The sequence below is a fragment of the Humulus lupulus genome, chromosome 4 (genome assembly GCF_963169125.1).
Source record: "Humulus lupulus chromosome 4, drHumLupu1.1, whole genome shotgun sequence".
In the NCBI taxonomy this organism is placed as follows: domain Eukaryota; kingdom Viridiplantae; phylum Streptophyta; class Magnoliopsida; order Rosales; family Cannabaceae; genus Humulus; species Humulus lupulus.
Window position 1 is genome coordinate 239,899,254 of NC_084796.1, and position 15,941 is coordinate 239,915,194.

A 15,941-nucleotide genomic window follows, 5' to 3' on the forward strand; every position below is an offset into this window, starting at 1 on the left:
TTCTGTTTTATTCTACAGCCTTCAACCACTAAACATCATATAAATCCTCCCTAAAATGACCAAAATGCCCTTATGTCATCTTAAGCCTCTAAAGTCACCCCAAGGGCAAAATTGGTACTTCTAGCTTAACCCGTTAATCATAATTAACGCTTCCCAATTCCCGCTAACCTCAATATCCTCGAACACCAATATTTCATAACCCGTTACCCTAAAATCCCTGGTAACGCTATAACCTTTAAATTCACCCCGAGACTCACCCCGAGCCCCGAGCTCAAACCTGTTATGACCAAACCGACAAATCATGTTTAAAGATCGTCTCATGTCGAAATACTCGAACCAATCCACATTATAATGTGGTCTCACAATATATCATTATCGCACATACAAATATACAATTATACCCTCAACGGGCCAATTTACCATAATACCCCTGTAAGCAAATGTGGACTCACATGCGTGCATTTAACATCATATTATAATATAATTCTCATAAACATGCATAAACACATTTAATGGCATAATTAAACAGTTATGGCCCTCCCGGCCTACTAATCCAGCCATTAACCATAATAGGGAATCCGGGGCATTACAGCCGAGGTTTAAAGGGGAACTAGGGTTAAACCCTGTTTTGCCGCATAGAACGGCCTGTTGTAAATATTTTCTTGTAGTAGACTCTGAAATTATACTTTTGGGATCCCAACATATATATTAAACGTTCTAATGAAACGTTAAATCTTAACCAAACTTTTTAATCCCTAAACCGCTAATCATACTTTGTTACACGATTTTGGCCAAATAACTCGATTAGCGAGTTTAGCACTGTTTACAAAGCACACCGTAATGGTCCCTGGAGTTGAGGCGTTACAAAACCAGTCCCAGAACATACATATAATTGATTTCAAAGATTTGTATCTCATATCAACAACATAAATAATATTATAAACATTTAATAATATTTATCTAACATAAAATCTAATTGTTATTTAAATTCTAATATTCACATCCACGTTAAATCATAAAAACATATTCACATTTTTTATACGTATATTCATATACACATAAAAAAATAAACATACATATATTAATAAATAAAATTATATCATCTAATATCTAAACCTATCATATGCATTTTTTTATAACATCTAATATTTAATTGAAAACAAAAAATTATAATAAACATCTAATCATATTTGGTGGTGTAGAAATGAGGCTTTGTGGAGTAAAAAAGTTTATAGAGTAGCCATAGTTATACAAATAATTCAATATAATATAAAGCATAGAGTTAGAAGTATTATGCCTACCAAAATACAAATGATAGATAGAGAGTGGTTTGAATAATTGTAATAGAGTTCTTTGGCAAGCCTCATAATATGGTGCTGCTTAGTTTGTAAACTGACAGTTTGTAATACACAGATCTAATTTACCCAAAAAAAAAAGATCTAATCATATTAATCTAACCTACCACACAATTTAAAAATAAATTTCACATTCATATTTATATACATATATTTAACCTATCATACATTTTTTATAACATAACATTTAATTAAATTAAATTAACATAAAACAAAATAAAATAAAAAATCACAAATATAATAAAATTAACAAAACATACCAATTTATTTTAAAAACTACTAGAGTTTAATTTAATTTAAAAATTATCTACACAGTATAAATCACAAAATAAAAAAAAAATATTAAAAATTAAAAGCAATACCCAAAAGCTTGAGATGCTCCATATGCTCCAATACAATCTGAAAACAAAAAAAAACAATAGAAAATTTAAGGGGCTGATTGGTAGTTAATTCAAAAATATAATTTTAGAAAATTATTTTCAAATCAAATGATTTAAAAATATTGAATTTAAAAATAAATTATAAATTTTTAAGATCTTGAATGGTTGGGTGTTTTTAAAATTTAAAATTCATAGAATAGAAAGAAAACAATAATTTGTTGTTTTCTCTTTTGGTGAAGGATTTTAACTTAGTTTTCAAAAATTATTTTTTTTATTTTCTAAAACAAGTGTGCCAATCAAGTTTTCATTGGAGTTTTCATTTTTAAATTCTGAAAATGATAAAACTATTTTTGAATCCATTACCAATCACACCCTAACTAACTCATAAAAAATACAAAAAAAAAAAAATCATAAAAACACTAAATTTAAAAGAAAAAACTAAAGCATTAAGGTTTAATAATACTAACCTTAACAAAAGGGGGCCAAAAATGGCACTAGGCGGCGCTGGGCGGCATTGGGAGGCGGAGGAAAACAGAGAGAAAGGCTCTGTTTTGGAAAATTGCAGCAGAATTGAGGAAGAAAGGCTCACCCTGGGGGGTTATATCGCTGGGACCTATAGCGACGACATGTCGTCGCTATAGAGAATACAATGTCGTCGCCAAGGTTGGACGCATCGTTTCACTCAAACGGTGAGACCCTACAGCGATGACATGTCGTTGCTGTAGGATAGTTAATAGTACGCAAATCCCCTCGTGTGCTACACGTCCGCTCTACAGTGACGACATGTCGTCAATATAGGCATTGAAATTTGACTTAAATTTTTTGGCGGTTCACATTCCAATGTTTTATTTTGGACCCTACAGCGACGACATGTCGTCTCTATAAGGTGTGCAAATAGGCAACGAACTATGGGCGGTTGAGTTCCCTGAGCATCCTACAGCGATGACATGTCGCCACTATAGACAAACATATTTCCCTCCTTTTTTCCTACGAATACCCTACAGCGACGACATGTCGTCGCTGTATAGTCAGTTCCCGCCTTGTGTTCCCTCCAAATTCCTAATACCCTACAGCTAGTCGTTGCTGTAGGGTATCAGGAATTTTGGAGGGCTAGATCGTGTGTTGTTGACGACCCTACAGCGACGACATGTCGTCGCTGTAGCTTATTTTTAATAAATTAAGAGAAAATAATATTTCGTGGATTTTTGCCTACATACAGCGACGACTTTAGAGTCGTCGATATAGATGTCATCGCTGTAGAGTCTTTTCTTGTAGTGTGTGCCATAAACCCTTTTTTCCCATTATTCTTCTTTAAAAGAGAATGTAGCAATTCAAAAGCCCATTTAATATTTTCATGTATCAACCTGCCGCCAAAAAAAATGTTGGGGGAGAGTGAGATAACACCATCTGAAGAAATATAATCTACACAAAATTTGGATTGATAGAGACTTAAAAAAAGATTGAGAAAGAATATGCAAATCCAAGTAGAACAATGATGCTCTTCAACTTTGATGAAGCTTAAAAAACCTTAGCAAGACCACCACTTTGAGAAAATCCTTTGAGCAAACCAAACACAAACCAAGGCTTATACACATTGCAAAACGCTGTCCTAATACTATATTTCCCAGCCACCATTGATTCTTGAGGCCTTCTCTTGAGCAAATGAGGATTGAGATTGAACAAGCCTTCAACTCTCAAAGTCAAGCACTTTCTTGGAGAGTTCTTGGAGAAAACTAGAGATTCTTGGAGCTAGAGAGAGAGAGAGGGTAGAGAGAGATTGGAGAGATTGATCAAGTCTTCCAAAACACTATTTTGACCCTTATATAGAGTAGGCACCGTCATTGGGTCTAACCAATAGGATTAGACTTGAAAACACCTCATTATGAGCATTTTGCGATATTTCACGTAATACAGTAGGGGACGCGTCGCCTGCATGCAGGCGATGCGTCACCTGTTATGGTTTCTTGAAACTGTAGGTTTCAGACGATGTCTTGCCTCTTGGGTGGCGACGTATTTCCACCCTCTCTGACTGTGGACGTATGTATACTCCAACCTGAAAGCACTTTAGCACACTCATCTATTGACTTTAAGAGCGAGGTTTGCATATCAGCTTCATCATCAACATGAGCCATCCATCTATAACAACATCTCTGCAATCCTCATTCTTTGACCTGTTTGTTTCAAACCAGAATAATCTTTTCACATTTTCCTGATTATGACCCACTTTCTCTAACGTAAGGATAATAGGTCTATGGTAAAAAAGATTAAACTAACCATTAAGCACCCCATAGGAAATAAACGTAAGCTTGTCCCTGTCGTTTCTTTATCCATGTGAAGCTTGGTCCTTCGTACCCCATATCGTTAAGATGATAGTCATTCAGGAACGTACGGAAGGCCTTCATAGCACCACCTCCTCTCTCTTGTCCACCAAACTTCTCTCTGACTGTTAATATCTCGTTAAAGTCCCTGCCACATAACCAAGACAAATAATACATCTCCGACAACCGCCGTAAAAGTTCCCAAGATTGTCGTCTCAAATTCGGTTGTGGATACCTATAGAAGCCCGTAAACCACAACATAATGCCATCAGGATGTTGAATAATTGAGTCAATATGACCCTTAGTATAAGACTTAATAGTAACATCCCACTCCTAATTCCAGATAATTAACAAACCACCACTTTTACCAACACAGTCAACATGGAAGCTATTAGTAAAACGAATATGTCGTTTGATGTTCTCTGCACACCCACCAAATAATTTAGTCTTAGAGAGAAACACTAAACCAGGGGAATACTTGCGTACCGCCACTCACAGTGCCGATAATGCACTAAGGTTCCCCAATCCCCGGGCATTCCAACATAAAAGACTCATGACTCTTGGCGGGTCTACTCTGCAGACCTCGCCAATAAATCAAAGTCGAATTCAATCGCGAGACTGTCAACCTTTGATCTTTTAGACTCACTCACTGTACCCCCAAGCTCTTCGCTCTTGCATTTAATATGCAAGCTCTGTGGAGAACTTACGAGGTTGGAGTGTGCATGGGTTCCTTTAGCAACTAGCATGTGTGTAAGTTTTGGGCTTAGTGGAATAGGCACACCTTGAATCCCTCGTATACTGTCTCAATGAGTTGTTACTAGGCTCTTCGACTTGAATCTCTTCTAGATTCTACTTTCTTCGATATGACATCACACCAGATGTGTAAGTAGATCTTATCGTAGATTACACAATCAGTAAAAATCCAGTGTACTAATTTAATATTAGGACAAAGTACTTTTGAACATATAATTGTAACTATACATATGTTTGGGATTTTATAAATGTTTGTATTAATAATAATTAATCATGAAAACAGTGAAATTTGATTGAACAAAATGATTTCTACTACTTTATTGATAATGAATGAATTGCATAAAGGAACCCAACCCAACAAACTCCCACTTGCCCTTTTAAAACAAATGTGACATTTATCTCAAACCCATTCCCTCTATATGCTTTAGAAAAGTTGTCTCTCCAAGTGTCTTTGTGAAGGGATCGCAAGATTGTCCTCAGATGCAATCTTCATGACCTTCACTTATCCCATTGCCACATATTCTCTGATGATGTGGTATTTCCTCTCTATATGATTCGCTCTTTTTTGGCTCGAGTTTCTTTAGAATTATCTATCGCCCCATTGTTGTCACAATACAAAATGAGAGCTTTATCCATTTATGGTATAACACCAAGATTTGTATAGAACTTCCTCAGCCAGATTATTTCCTTAGCTGCCTCAGAAGCAGCTATGTACTCAGCCTCCATGGTAGAATCTGAGATCGCGGATTACTTAACGCTTCTCCATATCACAGCTCCACCCCCAAGAATAAACACCATTCTAGAAGTTGACTTCCTGTCATCGACATCAGTCTAAAAATCAGAATCGGTGTAGCCTATCGGGTTTAGAACTCCACCCGAGTAGTCTAGCATATAATACTTAATTCGTCGAAGATATTTCAATATGTTCGGTCTAGAGCACTATAACACCCAACATTTTCATAATACATTTTTTATTATAAATCAGAGTTTCAATACATAAAATGTACAAGTTTACAAATTTAAGAAATTGTAATGGAAAAATAATGTTTAAACATGATTTTATGTTACTAATGAGATTAGAGAGAGAGAGAGAGAGAAACTTGAGTAGTCAAGTATTGGACCCAAACGTCATATAATTTTAATTGGAGATTTTTATAAAATTAAGAAATTTTTTGTTGAATGGCTTATTTGAAAAGAAATGTAATTTAAAAAGAAAAAAAGAAAGGCTTCAGCCTTATTTACCCGTAGCCTCTCTCTCTCTCTCCTAAAATTTTTTCTTCTATTTCTCTTTCTATTTCTTTCTCTCTCTTTTTCCTCTTTGTGTGCTACTGTTGCCGACAACGAAGGATCACTTTCCGGCCGCCACATATAGCCACACGCCAGACCGTTGGATTCAGAGGCCTCCGAACTATCGACCAAGCGGGAATCTAGAGCTCACTCGCCGGTTAAGCACCTTAACCGGTCGATTTATGTTCGGTCACCGCGCGACTTCAAAGTTGCGATTCGCCTACCTCGGGCATCCATTTGCCGATCTGTCACCACCATCGTGTTCCCCGTATTGTGGGATTCAAAATCCAATAACTTGTTTCCACATCTATCATAGTTGGGTGGTCGGCCCACCACGAGCCACCGCGATCCATCGTAGATCGACGGTCGAAACTTAGTGTTTGAGGTTCCAGAGTTCGTTTTGAGTTTAAGAAAATCACTACTACAAAAAATGTTTTTCTTTGCGGTTTTTTACTTTATACACTGAGGTTTTTGGGAGTATTGTAAAACGCAGTGTATTCGACCACAGAGAAAAGTGATGCAAAAACCGTGGAGAAAAGCCACATCATCGTTTGGCTTGTTGTGAAACCCGATCATTGTGGTATAATTTTTTTGACCTATATTGTGATTAATTAGAATAATTGTTATTATGTGTATTTATAGTATATATTTATATATTCTTGATGTACTGAATATTTTCTATAATTATATTGGCTGTCTAGGATTATATGTATATTTTTATACAAGTTTTGATTTTAGGTTTGTCCATTTTATAGCCGTTGTGCTGCTCAATTTTATAGAAAATAATAGACAATAAATAAATTTTAAAAATACATATTTAATTGATTTTCTATTAATATGGAAATTATTACGATTAATTAATTTTAATTATTATTATTATTTTGTTAAGTAAATCACGAATATAGTTTCATGTATATATATAATGTGATTTATAGTAAACCTATTATTTAACAATTATTATTTTATATTAATATTTTCGCTAATATTTGAATATTAAAATAATATCAAAATATTAGTTTCTTACAGTTATTGATATTTGTAAAACCAGTGAATTTTTTGAGAAAATATATTTATTATATCACTAGGATTGATATTACAACTAATTAATAATAATATAAATATTTATATTTATATTATTATCATTATATCGATTATTACAATTTTATGTTAAAAATATGATTTTTTTTATAAAATGACTATTTGAATATATATATATAGACATTCACCTATGTATTGTTATTAAGGTATTTTGTTATTAATATTTAAATAAGTTTATTTATAGACGAAAATTATTATTATTATTAATGTATCATAAAAGTACATTATATTATGAGCAATGTTTAAAGCAGTGTTTTGTAAAGAGGATTATGATGCATGAAGAGTATTAGCATTATGATATGATAATAATTATTATTATCATTTATGTGATTTCTGGTATTGTTAATATACACCATCAATAGTGTATATTTACGATTTTGATAGAATTTAATAAATGATGTACGTTGAATAGGATTTGTATGGATTGGATTGATTAACTCTTGGTGAGCAGTTTTAAAATAAGCTAAGGACCTAAGGTAAGTAAATTTCACATTTTGTGCTTAAGTGTGAGATGCATGAATACATTGATTGTGTATGTCTGATGAGTTAAGTATGGGATGATGATGCATATGATGAGTATGTTATGAATGGTTATACAAGTTATATGTGGTGTGTATATCATAATGGATTATATGATATATAATAGATCAATTTCGTGATATGTGAAAGTTGACTTAATTGGTTAAGTTTGATCTTAGTTATGTGCAAGTATGTGTTCTCATGTTGATGAATACGTGGATTACCTTCTATGTTCATGATTATGTTAATTGTTATGATATATGAAGCCTTTAAGTTTTTAGGTTGGAAACCTTAGACTTGAGCCATAGCTCTACGTTAAGGTAACGCCACAAACCCAAAGCTTCATGTATTATGACTAAAGATGTTTTGAGTTATAAGAGATGTGATACAATGCCTTGATTGAATACCATCAAACATGAATCATGAACATGAACATTGGCATTTCAGCATCAGCATGTATGCATGGCATGTACAGTTATGTGATACATTATTATGTGATATAAGACCTTGCATATGAATATGAGAAAAGTTGTGAAATGTCTTGAAAAGTCTTATGTGAAGTTGAACATTTTAATGACAACAAGGTTTAAGCAAAGTGAGAATAAGATGTTTAAAAAGGGTGCCATTGTTTCGATGAAGCAATTAAGTAAGCTCAGTAAAGAAGACAGAGGTCTATAAGACTTATAGTGGCTGCCCACTAGTGTGGGCTAGGTCAGAGTTGACAATTCAGATATGTTTGCCATGTTCCCGTCTTTCTCCTCCATTTATATGTGTAATAAGTATGGCAGCTATGGCAACTATGAAATGAGTGATACGATGAGCCCAACTGCGATGATGGCTAGCTGGAGGAGAACCCATGAGATTTTATATTATATATGTAACAAGCCTTGCAGGCATTGGCTAAATCGAACAGTGTGCACATAAGATAACAGGCCCATAACAATGTGAAACTAAAAAGAGAAAAAGCACGAAAGTAAAGTTTGAAAGTGCATGAGCAATAAATGAAATGCATAAGTATATAAGTCAGCATATTAGTATATGTGCATTTCAAACTCACGACATTCATGTGTATATGTATGCATGAGATTTACTTACTGAGCGTTAGTTCATTATGTTATTTTCCAACATTTTTCCAGGTGTGGCTTTAGATGTTGAGCAACTTGTGGAGCACAGACTCAATAGCAATACAATAGTGGTTTAGGGCTTTTCATGTTGCGACATCAAATTTAAAGTATTCATACGTGTAATAATTTCTTTTTTTTTTTATCAAGAAGAAGAATGAAATTCATTAATCAATGAACAAAACACTTGAGAGTCAAAGACTCAAAACCAAACAGGAAAACCTGCCCAATACAAACCAGTAAAAGAACTCAACTAATTACAATGAATGGACCAAATATACATTTGATCTCTAATAGATAGCTGCCTATTAGTCACTATATAAAGCCTTTATTTAGTTGTTTATTTAACTTCCTGTACTAGCTTCCCAACAGTCAAAGAATAACCATCATGAAGACACCTATTTCTAATCCTCCAAATGTTGTATATAACAGCAGCACACACCAAATTCACTATAGCAGTAGGAACTCCAACCCTGGCTCTAGCCAGCCAAACCTGCCAGCTATTAAAATCAATAGGCCAAGTAGCAAACCCCAACCAATCAAAGATACTTTTAACCACCAATGTAGAGAGATTACAGTAAAAGAAAAGATGAGAATGACTCTCAGGATATCTCTCACAAACCGGACAGACCAAGGTATTCATTTGAAGATGAAGCCTACTGAGATTTTCTCTAGTCAGAAGCTGCGAGTTAATCACTTGCCAAAGCATGAATCTGTGTTTAGGAAGGATAATTTTACTCCAAACAGTCCTATACCAGCTGGTCTAGAAGGCTGTTATATAATTTTACTCAACCCTTTGCTGGTCTAGAAGGCTGTTATATAATTTTGCTGACTGAAATTTCCTTTGCGCACCAGCAGAGAGAATTGCAGTTGGAGTAAAACGCTCTCTAAGATGGCAAAGCTTCCTCCAATACCAGCTGCAATCTGCCTTCAGATCATAGGTCCAGATATTAACTCCTTTCAGGTAAATGGAATTGATCCATTTAACCCATATCAGATCAGGTTTAGCAGATAAATCCCAGACATACTTAGCTAAAACAGCCCGATTCCAATTTGAACCATCTCGGAACCCCAAACCACCATAGGCTTTGGGGAGGCAAACCTTCTGCCAAGAAGGAATGTGAAGCTTGCTTCTCTACCCAGAAGTGCCCCACAAAAAGCCCCTGCAAATTTTTTCAATTTCCTTGATAATGCTTTGAGGCAAGACAAAAATGGTCATCCAATAGTTTCGAAGCCCCAGCAAAACAGAATGGATAAGTTGTATGCGACCAGCAAAGGAAAGATGTCTACTCGCCCAGTTCTAAATTTTTAAAAGAAATTTCTGAAGGATTACCTCACAATCTTCATGTCTCCATTTGGTAGGCCTCATGGGAACCCCAAGGTACTTAAGAGGAAATGTACCTTTAGACAGTTGTACTTCTTGGGAAATCCGAGATCTGTCAAAGCTAGTGACTCCACCAAAAAAAATATGAGACTTATTAGAGTTGATTGAAAGCCCTGTCGCAGCAGCAAACTCATCAAGAACCTCCTTGACACTTTTAACGGCTGAGATAGAACCCTTACAAAATACAAGCAAATCATCCGCAAAGCATAGATTAATAAGCTTGAGACTTTTACACATAGGGTGATATCTAAAAGGGGATTTAAGCACAGCAAGTTGAAGACTTCTAGTCAAATATTCCATTATAAGAACAAACAACAGAGGTGACATGGGATCACCTTGTCTCAGCCCTTTTTCTCCTTTAAATTGACCTTGAACTCTGCCATTTATCAAAAGAAAATAAGATGTATTCCAAACACAAGACATAACCCAACCTATGAATTTCTGAGGAAATCTTAGAGCTTGTAACAGGTCCTCAAGAAAATCCTAATCCATAGTGTCATAGGCCTTACTCAAATCAATCTTGATGGCGCATCTCGATGAAGTGGAAGTCCTCCCATAGTTTTTGATGAGATCTTGGAAAATCATTATATTATGAGCTATAGAAAGACCTTTAACAAACGCTCCCTGATTTGGTTGTACAAGGTCAGGGAGAACTAAGGCCAGTCTCTTACAAATCAACTTAGCCATACACTTGTACAATGTAGAGCAGCAAGCTATGGGTCTATAGTCAACTGCCCGGGAGGGGTTAGCAACCTTAGGAATAAGAGACAATGTTGTTTCATGAAGCTCAGATGGGAAATAACCTATTTCAAAACACTGAGTTATTGCTACACAGACCTCATCCCCTATACCATGCCAACTTTCTTTAAAAAAGCCTGAACCAAATCCATCAGGTCCTGGAGACTTGGTAGAAGGAATGCTAAACAATGAGAAGCTTGATCTCCTTCTTTGAAAAAGGCTTGAGAAGCTTCAATTGCTACTCAACATAAAGCTTAGAGCCCATCTCAACATTCAGAATATTGATTCTGCCTGTAGCCGAGCTAGGACTACCTAAAAAGCATCTAAAATGACTCACAAAATGAGAGACAACTTTTGAAAAGTTATCCTCTAATATTCCTTCTTCTGTGATAAAAGAGGAGATACCATTTTCAGATTGACGCTTCTTTAAAAAAGCATAAAAGAAAGAAGTGTTCATATCACCCTGTCGCAGCCAAGTGATCTTGCTTCTCTGAATTAAGAAACTGTGATAGAGTTTTTCCTGAATCGAAAAATTAGCAGCTGCTGTTCTCTCATCTTCCTGATAGCTAAATACTTGAGGGTGAGCTTGAGCTTTCAATTGAGCTTCTTGATAAGTCTCTTTAGCCTTATAATAGGCAACCTTCAGATCACCAATTTTATCCATGTTAAAAACTTTCAGACAGTGTTTAAGTCTCAGCATCTTAAGAAATATTGCTTTGATACCAGTAGCTTTGAGAGGAGACCTCCAGCTATCCTTAACCAGGTCGCGGAAATCATGGTGCTCTGTCCAGTAGTTATAGAACCTAAAAAGCTTTAACCCCATCTTCACTAAAGGCTGCAATCTAACTATAGAGGAACAATGGTTTGATATAGTTTCTCAGCTAAACACTGCAATGGACTGAGGAAACAAATCAATCCATTTTTCATTCATAAGAGCATGGTCTATTTTAGAGTAAATTCGAGCTGCACCATTTTGGTTTTTAGTCCAAGTAAAAAACAAGCCTATACTTCTTAGAGGTTCAACATGAGCAGCCACAAGCCACTGAACAGAGTCAACCAGTTCTAACTCAGAAATAGGCTTACCACCTGATCTATCTTTACCTGAAAAATGGGCATTCAATTCCCCTAAAACTAACCATGCTTTGTCCATAAGAGCTGGCCTTTGCAACCCTTCCCAGAGAGCTCTCCTCCCTTCAATCGAATTAACACCATAAACAAAAGTGACTCCAAAAACTTGCTGCATACCAGCCAACTTCACCACACAATGAACACATTGATTAGATTCCTCAATAATATTGACTTTAGCAAATATCTTTCTCCAGACTATCAACAAACGACCTTCTATAACTGAGCTAGTATAATAATCCCAGTTCGGGAGTTGATGTTCCATGAACCTCCTTATTTTGTTTCCCTTCATTTTAGTCTCTAAAAGACCACCTACTCCAACCTTATTTCTGCTACAAAGATCACTAACAGGGCTATGCTTATTAGAACCATTAAGCCCTCTAACATTCCAACTCAAAATATTACAATTATCCATTTGAGGAGACAGAAATAGTATTACCTTCTTTATCACTGACCTTATGCTCTTGTAGAACCCCAAACTTATTAGTCTTCCTGTTCTTTTGACCAGAATTGATAGCAGTTAATCCTGAACTCTGTCCTTCCTTGGCTGGTGCAGCAATTCTTTTCGGGGTTAGCCAGGGTTGGCTAGCCTGATCACCCTTGCAACTAGCAGCTAATATCTCACTTGGAGGCTGTGTGGTTTCGACTGGATTGTCCTGAACCTTACCATCAACAGACCTGGTTTGAGTTGCAGGCTTCTCCTTATCTACTTCCTGAATCCCCTCAGATCTCACTTCCTGTGTCTCCGTTTTAGTTGTGGACTTCTTCACAACCCACTGAGCATTCTGGGCCTTCCTAAAATCTGCCATTGAGTGACCATAACCCGCACAAGTCTTACACTTAATCGGTAACCATTCATACTCAACCCCCTGCTCCATAATTTGTCCATGCTCATTGATATATTGTATACTTTTAGGAGGGTTCTCGGTAACTTCCATTGCTACCAAAATTCTGGCATACTGAATACGGGAACGCTCCCTTGTGAATTTGTCCACCATAATTGGCTTACCAATTGTACTCACTGGGGCACTGAGACATTTACTACCCCAATATTGAAGCCCCAAATCTTGTAGACGAATCCAAAGAGGAACAGATCGCACAAGACAAATAGCATTCAGATCTGTCATCCATGGCCGAACAATAACAGGCTTCCTATCAAAATGAAGAATGCCATTTTATAACACATGATCCCTGGTTGCATCATCATTAAACTTGACCACAATAAGACCCATAGTCATTCTTGATATCTGAGCTATCCCTAGATGGCCCCAAACCCTCTTTATGAACCCTTCAAAAACAACCATTGAGGGGTTAGCACCTAGCACCATGCATATGACTGCTGAGCTCCAATTAGCAGATTGTATTTTAACCTCTTCAACATCAATTCTTGCAAATTTCCGTCCCTCCTTGTATAATGGCTCAGTGAATTCAAGCTTCTGGTCCGAAAAGGACAATTTACTTGCCGTGAAATTTTTCCATTGTCTCTGAGCTGTAGCTTGAAAATCTTCTTCGTCCACCTTATCTGCCCATGAATCCATCGGATGATTCGAAGCATCAATTCCACTCCCAACATTGGTAAAAACCTGGTGTTATCCCCAAAAATTGGAGATCAATGATGTGGCAATAAAAATGACAAGTGGCAAGAAATGATGGGGTGATCTGGCTTAGCAGTAGCCCAATACATTAGTGAAGAGTTTGGACTACTTGAGAGATGTCATGACCAAGCCAAGTGCACCCGAGGAGAGTACTTGGGCTAGGGTATGCCTGGTCGGACTTTGGTCCGAGGAGCACTCCAAGGAGGTGTGGTCGGACCTTGGTCCGAGGAGTAGCCCCAAGAGGTCCGGTCGGACCTTGATCCCAGGAGAGCCCAAGGTAGAGTGGTCGGACCTTGGTCCGAGGAGAGCCCAAGGGTGGTGGTCGGATCTTGGTCCGAGGAGAGCCCAATGGTGTGGTGGTTGGATCTTGGTCCGAGGAGAGGAGAGTGCCATGTTAGAGTAGAGATATGGCATGCTAGAGGAGAGTGCCATGTTAGAGGAGAGGAGTGCATGTCCTACCACCATGCACTTGTCCAACCAACAAAAGCATGTCCTACCAGCAAGTGTATGTCCTACCAGCACTTGCATATGTCCAGCATGCATGTGTCCGACCAGCACTTGCATGGGTGGTCAGTAGGAGATATGGGTCGACCAGATAGAGGAGGACTAAGTCATGATTCCCAGAAGCGGCTTCAACAAGGACCGGTTTTGGCACGCGCAGGAATCTCTCATTCTTCCCACAAATTGGGGGTTTTGTTACATTTTGAATGTTTTTTGTAATTTAAATGTAATAAATATAATATGAGTAATAAAATATCCCGATCCTAAGGGATATCGGTTTCTGGTCCCAAGCCTATAAATAGAGGGTTAATGGGATCAGAAAAAGGACTTTTTGGCAATTTGAGATTTGGTCTGAGTTCTAGAGAGAGAAAGTGCGTTTTCCTTGAGAGAGAACCCCTTTTTGTATTCCTGAAAATTTACATTGAAGAAACTCAGTTGACACTAGTTCATCTGATCTTGAGTGTAGATAAAGTAATAAGATCTCTAAGTGGATTACGCTATTACCGACTGAACGGGGCTGAACCACTATAAAATCTCGTGTGTTATTTACTTTTCTTGATTAAATTGTCTGTGTCGTTTAAATTCTCTTGAAGGTTTTTCATTTTTGACGTTCTCACGTCATTGGCCAAAAACGCGATCAACATTTTGGTGCTTTCATTGAGAGCCTGAAGAGAAATACAGACGGTCCCTGAAGTGTAATGGCACCTAAGAGCACCAATGCAGCTTCCAAGAGGACAAGCTCCTCTAAAGAGCCTGGTAGATTAGAAGGTCCTAGCCCACAAGACCATGAGAATGAGCCTAGAGTCATGCTCGAGGACGTGACTCCAGGAGTTGAAGAGCTCCAAGAGACCATGGGGGCCTTCCAGGAGGAGATGGCACAATTCCACGCCAGGCAGGAGGCCTTTGCTGAAGAGATGGCCAGGCAGAGAGCTGCGTTAGAGCAGCAAAGACGCGATATGGAGGCTAGAAGTGAGGAGCTCAGACAACAACAGGAGGAGGTCAACCAGAGACATCGTGAAGCAGCACTTGCTTTAGAGGCAGCTACCCAGTTGGCCCAAGCCAATGCTCAAGCTACAGCACGAGGAGGACCCCCTCCAGGAGTAAGGACCACAGAAGCTGGTGGTAAGAACAATGATAGACCAAGGAGGGGTGGTAATAACCCACCTGGTCATGAGGAAGATGGAGTCTGATCGCACACTGCCTCAACACAAAGGGAGCACTCTAGGACCCCCTCCAGGAGCCACCGATCAGAAACTTCAAGATTTGGAAGTCACCGATCGGGTAGTAAGAAGACTCCACCTGGGCAGGAGCAAAATAGAGCTCCTCGAGATAAGAGGACCTCACAGTTCAAAGATGGGCATGGTCGTGATGAGGCTGATAGTCATCCCACCGACCAGTCAAAGGAAAAGGAGGGCCACACCCCACAAGGAGGAGAAAACTGCCCAGAGCACGCCAAGAAGCCTCCACTGCACCCCGACCAGCAGCGTAGCAGGAGAGAGGAAGTCCCGCGTAGTAAGCCCTCTAGGAAATCGAAGGATCTAAGGGATGTTATTACCAACAAGAGGAGGACCGTCCCGGTCAAAGGGCAAAATCTGGACCGCCCTACCAGTCAAGTAGAAATACTTGATGGTGGCGCGCCAGATGGTAATGCCCGAGCAGGCGGTCAAGACCTTGGAACCTCATCAGTTGCACCAGCTATCCAAGCCCAGCTTGACATGCTAGCAGCTGCAGTGCAAGGTTTGTCGAAACGACCTTCTAAGATAGATG